Raw genomic sequence first — 7,173 nt, forward strand, 5'->3', positions numbered from 1 at the left:
CCGAGTCAGCTAGTTCAGAGCGTGCTTCGCTGGGGCCTGGGGCGCGGGCCCAGCCCGCAGACCCTCCCTCCGCGCTACAGGTCCCAGCAGGATCCGGTCCGCTCTCTGCGCTCGCCTGTCTTGGCAGTTGCTCCTGCCAAGAAGCTCCCGCCCAGTGAGGGGCCCGCGGCAGCTCTCGCTCTTTTCCTTACGGGGAAATCAGCCCCCATTTTGTCCTCCCAGGAGGTTTATCCAAAAGCCCGGACCGACTGTCTTAAGCTGAAAGAATGGTCTCCACCTGGTCTTAGTGTCCTCTGACAGAATTTGGCTGGGGGCAGGGAGAAGAGAAGAACTCCTAAGAAGCGGGAGGGGTAGGGACACCTGGGTGGCTCATTGGGTTAAGGCTTTGCCGGTTAAGGCTCTACCTTCTGCTCAGGTCATGATCTCAGGGCCCTGGGATCGAGCCCTGCATCCTGCTTCCCCCTTTCTCCCTGCCTACTTGTGATCTCTCTCTGTGTTAAATAAATAAAATCTTCAGAAGAAGAAATGGGAGGGGTGAAATCCATGCAGATGTTCTCTCATGGGCAGTTTTATTGTATTTTCAGCATCTTGCTGCTCTCAAATGACACGAATAGCTCAGTCTTCCCAGGGAAGGGTTCCTATGAGCCCCGTGGAATTTTCTCTCTCCAGTGCTTCTTTGCGAAGTAGCTGGAAAACGACAGGGAGGGCTCCACAATCATTTATAAACCACTTTGTAACAAAAGATGTCAATGTCACCAGGACAAGTCCCAGAGAGGGAGCTGGGGAGGGAGCAGCTGCCCCAGAGCTGGGCCTGCGTGGCCTCAGCCGCAGCCAGTCTGACCTGAAGATAAAAATCGCTATTGATCTGACGGTTGTCTGGGCACTTCTAGATCATGAAGTAAAAAAGACCTTCTTCTTTGCCCCCTGTGACTGAGCTGCTAATGATGCTGATATTAATAGCCATGTTCAGACCCAGAGGCCCTTTCCTCACAGCCTGTAAATAAAAGCCGCAGCGGCTGGACACAGGATGGCCGGCGGTGACGCAGCTCGCCTGTCTGGGGACACCAAAAAGCCAGCTCAGCTCATAACGTCCACTGACTGTCCCTCCTGAGTTTGAATGGATTTTTATTTTAGCACTAAGTTTCCCACTTCCCTGACCAGGGGTTTGGAAGACACCCTGAACTTCCTCCAGCCTCTATCTCCAGCCATCGAGAAAACAAGATTATGAGGAGGACACAGCTTCTGTGTGGACTTCTGGGGACAGATGCTGGCTGGGGGTGTTCACATTCCCCGCCATCTCCGGCCCTGGGTGGCTCAGTCAGTTGAGCCACTGCCTTTGGCTCAGGTCATGTCCCAGGATCGAGTCCTGCCAGGGCTCCTGGCTCCGTGGGGGAGTCTGCTTCTCCCTCTGACTCACCCTCTCCTGGGCTCGCTCTCTCTCTCTCTCATTCTCTCTCTCTCTCTCAAATAAATAAATAAAATCTTTAAAAACAAAACAAAACCAATTTTGCCCATTTGGCGCCACAGAGAATGGTCCGTGCCCTGGAAGCCAGGTCCAGTGGCAGGGAGGCTGGTACCATTCCTGACAATCCAGAGCCCCCACAAAACCTCAGTGGTTCCCCCCTCCCCTGTCTCTGCTTCTGTCCCAACCTCTGAGGGCCCAGTAGCCTCTCCTCCCCGGGAAACTGAAGCAGGCCCTTGGCTTCCACGGATTTCTGATGGGCTATTTGGAGGCTCGTCAAAGATGACTGTAAAGCATCCAAGGAGGCCTAAGGGTGGTTTTGTGGGAACCGGACCCAGAGTCTCAAGCTCTCCCACCTGTGAGTGCTCCCAAGAGCTTCTCCTGACCCCCTGCGGGGTGCAGGCTACACCAGCCTGTGGAGGGAGCAGCCAGGGCAGATTCCCCAGGCCCCCTTGGGCTCCCACTGTGTCAGATCCTCATGGCTTCCTGGAGCATTTTCGGGGCTATCCTGAGAACGGTGCACTCTAAGAAAAATCTGGATGTGAAAATGCAAACGAAATCAAGTTGGTTAATCGGGGTCATTACAAAATGTTGGTAATTTCCTTGCTTTGCCAAATAAGTCAATAAGTCACTGTCAGATTGCTTTATTTATTTATTTATTTATTGTAGACTCCTTTAAATAGAAAGCTCACTCTCTGAATTTTCAAGCATGCACTCTCAAATAAATGGAACCAGTTTGCAGGAACACATTCATGCCTATATCAAGACATACCTGCGGCGCCTGGGTGTTTTTAAGCATCTGCCTTTGGATTGAGTCCTGATCCTGGGGTCCTAAGATCAAGTCCCACATCAGGCTCCCTGCTCAGCGGGGAGCCTGCTTCTCCCTCTCCCTTTGCCTGACGCTCCCCTTCTTGTGCTCTCTCTCTTTCTGTGTCAAATAAAATCTTTTTTATTTTTTTCCAAAGATTTTATTTATTTATTTGACAGACAGAGATCACAAGTAGGCAGAGAGGCAGGCAGAGAGAAAGGGAAGCAGGCTCCCTGCTGAGTAGAGAGCCGATGCAGGTCTCCATCACAGGACCCTGGGATCAAGACCTGAGCCAAAGGCAGAGGCTTTAACCCACTGAGCCACTCAAGCGCCCCATAAAATCTTTAAAAGAAAAAAAAAAAAAAGACATACTTGATTGGACCGCATTTATGTTTTCATTCACTCAGTGATTTGTTCCTTTCTCCCGCTTTAGCTTCCGGCCACAGGGGAGAGAAGGAAACGCCACGGGGTGCCAGGCTCTGTGTGGAGGTGGGGGCCAGGACAGGAATTGGGAATAACCTTAAGGTGACCTTCTTGACTCCACCGGCTGGTGGAAACTGCTTGACTTGGGGGTTGTAATTACTTTTTGTGCCAGTGTCCCCAACTAGGTGATGAAGGAAGGCAGGGGACATGTCAGTCTTTGTAAAATGAGCGTCTCAGCCAAAGCAAACATTCGATGAATGTATGCAGATAATATATCTGGCAAGAAAAGGAGAAAGGAAGGAGAAGGAAAGAATTCTCTGTAATTCTAAGGCAGGGAAAGAGAAGTCTTTACGCTCAGGCAAGCCTCATTGCCCTGTGGTAACTTGACAGTTTAGCATTAATTGTTACACAGAAAGCAAATGTAACTCATTTGTGAAAACACAAAGTGCGGTTGTGCTTTTTTTTTTTAACCGATGACTACAAATTGAATAATAAATTAGTGAACAATCAAACCTGCAATTGATGGTATTGGTGGAAAGAAGGATTAGGGAGGTAGAATGTGTTAAAATACAGTCCACAATTCCCAGTGATTGCTGGAGATCAGCCTTTATGAGTGAAAAGGGTTAGTTCATTGCTCAGGTTCATTTTTTTACTAATTTTTTACCTCCTTCCCATCCCTGTGAATTTACCCAGGAAAACAGCACCGCCTGTCACCTAGGAAACTGGCTCCCGCTGGCAGATAGAGATTGAAGGCGGCACCCTTTCTCATTATAAATTTGCATTTGCAGCTGGGATCTGGGTGAGCTTGCCCCGGGGACGAAAAGCTAATCCGTTGAGGGAGAATGAAGGTGCCGGGGCCCGTACCACCCACCTGACATCCTGAGGACTGAGCCCTTTGGGAGCCTGTTTAAGCTGTTAAACACAACCATTTCCTTAAGCAGGAGGCTGCAAAGTGTTTTTGTTTGGAACAGGATTTAAAATAATAATAACTGAATTGTACCTCTGCAAGGCTAGGTGGTTGCTTTGCTCTGACCACCTTTCTTTTCACCAAGTTCCCAAAGAGCCCGCAGGTGAGCATTGAACTTGAGACGGATTGAGCGGACAAAGGCCTTGGATTCCCAGTTTAGTCATGTTAATTTAAAAGGGAGTGGGGGAGAGTGTGCCAGGACAAAAGGAATCCCAGGGCTCCTGTCAGCAGGCTAAATCTTCATTCTGTGGGTTTGGCGACAGCGGCTCCTTTCTCCGCCCCAGTGGTGTGCCAGTTGGCTCAGGGACTAATGTCGGGAGAGTCTGTGCTCCAGCTGTATGCAAAGCGAGGGGTCCCAGGGTGGGCACAGTAGAGCCCAGCAGCTGCACGCATTCTCTATCACTGGGCTCCCCCGCCTTCCTCCTGCTCCCCTTAGTGTACTAACATTTCACTAACATGGTAAGCTACTAGCTGCTATCCTAAGCACGTCGCATGTATGAAATGACTTAATTCCTACAACAGCCTTCAAGATGGGCACTTTCGTTTTCTGATTAGATCTGGGGACCCACGGACACACAGATCTTGGGGTTTGTCCAGCCCCATGGCCAGGGGTGACTGGGCTAGGACATGATCTGGCTTCAAGACCCTGGACCCTCTGCCCCCCAAACCCCACACACTTGCAGCAGGTGTGTGGACAGGAGTGCGAGGTTCAGGAGCCCACACTAAGGTCTGCCAGGCTAGCTGTTACCCAACACCCGTTCCCTCCCTGTCTCCTGGATGAAGGACTGCCACGCCCTCCCCATCTGTGGTTCCTTGGCTCCTTGTCCTGAATTGTCCCCTCCTGAGCACAGCCTGGATTCAACACCAGGGGCCACACCCGTGCCCCAGGCTCCCTAAGGGACAGTTGGAATCCTAGGAAGAAGCTGCTTCATACTTATCCAAAGAGAAGCTATACATATGTATGTCTTATACCCAAGAAAGCAACTAACTAGTTAATGATCTTAAACAGCACTTCTGTGAGCACCTGTCAGTGCCCAGCTATGGGCCAGGAGGTGGGGAGTGGGTGAGGCTCTGTGGAGGCAGTGGAGGGTCCATGCCTCACAGGCCGGTCTTCCGAAAGCAGGGAGCAGACCAAGGAGGTACCAAGAGGCATGAGGAAAAGCCAAGGTCGTCATAGGAAAAGGACTGATGGCAAAGGAGGGGTTGCTGAGAGAACAGCTCTGGGGACAGGTGCAGGGATGCGCTTTGGAGTGGGAACGACCCAGAGGAGCTGGGCCAGCAAAGGACAGAGGCAAGGAGCAGGCGAATGGCCACGCAAGGACCCGAAAGCCTAGGAGACGGATCCGCCTTCCTTGTAGCCCCAATTGTTCACCGGAGAGTCAGAAAGACAGCTGGGCTGGTGAAGGACCTACTGTGCAGTGTGTGGTATGGATGAGATGAGATTATGCATAAACGTTGTGGACACAAAGCAGTGGATGAAAACAATGGTGGTTCCTAGAGGTCAAGACCTTATCTGTGTCAGCCTGCTATTCCCACTCATGTGCCAGATCAGAGACGGGACCTTCTCCAGACCCATCCAGCCATCAGGGGTCTCCTCTACCCCCAGTTGCTGCTTGAGCTGGAGCCACTATGAGGACAGTGAGCGTTCATCCACTGTTCCCATGGGCTGGGCACTGCTAAGGGGGTGGGGGTGGGGGGTAAATCAAATATGAGTGATTTGGAGAGTACAGTATTTGAATTTGTACTGAACTTACAAAATCATTCTCCTATCTGTGATTGATCTTACACAGTCCCTTTTATACAAGGGGTGTGTGTGTGTGTGTTTCCTAATATTTGAATGTACTTGTAATATTACAACACAGCAAATGACTGGGGGAGAAAAGGGGAATAAACAAAAGGTAAGGATTTTGAAAGAGAGAACTAAAGATGGGAAGAGAAGCAAACATTTAGCAAATTAAGAGATCAGCGTTTTATTTTGTCTTTGCCGCAAAAGGCAGTAATTCGTTATTTTTTGTTACTTCTCTCAAGGATAATGAGCCCAAGTTGCCACACTGAAATCTAAGTACTATAGTCCAAAATCTAAAACGTTTTTCATTTGGTAGTAGAAACTCCAATTCTTTTTTTTTTTTTTAAAGATTTTATTTATTTATTTGACCGACAGAGATCACAAGTAGGCAGAGAGGCAGGCAGAGGGAGAGGGGGAAGCAGGCCCCCCGCTGAGCAGAGAGCCCGATGTGGGGCTCGATCCCAGGACCCTGGGATCATGACCTGAGCCAAAAGCAGAGGCTTTAACCCACTGACCACCCAGGCGCCCCAGAAACTCCAATTCTTGATTAAGACGGAATATCCAGAAGGTTCGGGACCCCTTACCTCACACCAGGCACAAAAATGAACTTAAAATGGACCACAGACCTAAATCTAAGAACTAAAACTACAAAACTCTTAGAATACGACTTAGGAGTAAATCTTCATAACCTTTTGGTAGTAATGGCTTCAGATATGGCAGCAAAAGCATAATCAACAGGGGCACTTGGGTGGCTCAGTCAGTTAAGTGACTGCCTTTGGCTCAGGTCATGATCCCAGGGTCCTGGGATCCAGCCCCACATCCAGCTCCCTGGTCAGTGGGGAGTCTGCTTCTTCCTCTTCCTCTGCCCCTGCTCTCTCCCTCATTCCCTCTTTCCCTCACTCCCTCTTTCCCTCAAATAAATAAATAAAATTCTTAACAACAACAACAACAGCAGCAAAGCACAAGCAACAGGAGAAAAAAATAGATTATTTTAGATTTCATTAAAATTTAAAAATTTGTGCTGCAAACAATGTTATCAAGGAAGTGAAAACACATTCATATATCCATGAAATGAAGTCTGTCTGTATCACAATATTTGCAAATCATATCTGATAAAGTATTTGTATCCAAAATACATAAAGAACTCTGGCAATTCAACAATGAAAAGACAAATAACCCAGTTTACGATGGGGGAAGGATTTGAATAGACATTTATCCAAAGAAAATATACAAATGATCAATGAGCGTATGAAAAAATACTCAACATCATTGGTCCTTAGGGAATTGAAAATCAAAACCACAATGAAAAGCCATTTTACCTCCATATGGATGGCTATCATCAAAAAGACACAGAAGACCAAGTGTTGGCAAGGATATGGAGAAATCGGAACCCTCATGCAATGATGGTAACAATGTTCAATGGTGCTGCTGCTTGGGAGAAAGTTAGCTCCTCAGAAGGTTAAACATAGAGTTACCCTATAACCGAGCAATTCTACTCCCTTGGATATATACCTAAGAGAAATGAAAAGATGTCCACATAAAAACTTGTACATGAATGTTTGTATCAGCAATATTCACAATAGCCGAAACCAGAAACAAACCAAATGTCCAGCAACTGAAGAACAGATAAACAAAATATTATCCTACCTTTAAGAGGAATATTACTGTCGTGCCTGGGTGACTCAGTCATTAAGCATCTGCCTTTGGTTCAGGTCATGATCCCAGGA

This window comes from Neovison vison, chromosome 3 (assembly GCF_020171115.1).
Source record: "Neovison vison isolate M4711 chromosome 3, ASM_NN_V1, whole genome shotgun sequence".
Classification (NCBI taxonomy): Eukaryota; Metazoa; Chordata; class Mammalia; order Carnivora; family Mustelidae; genus Neogale; species Neogale vison.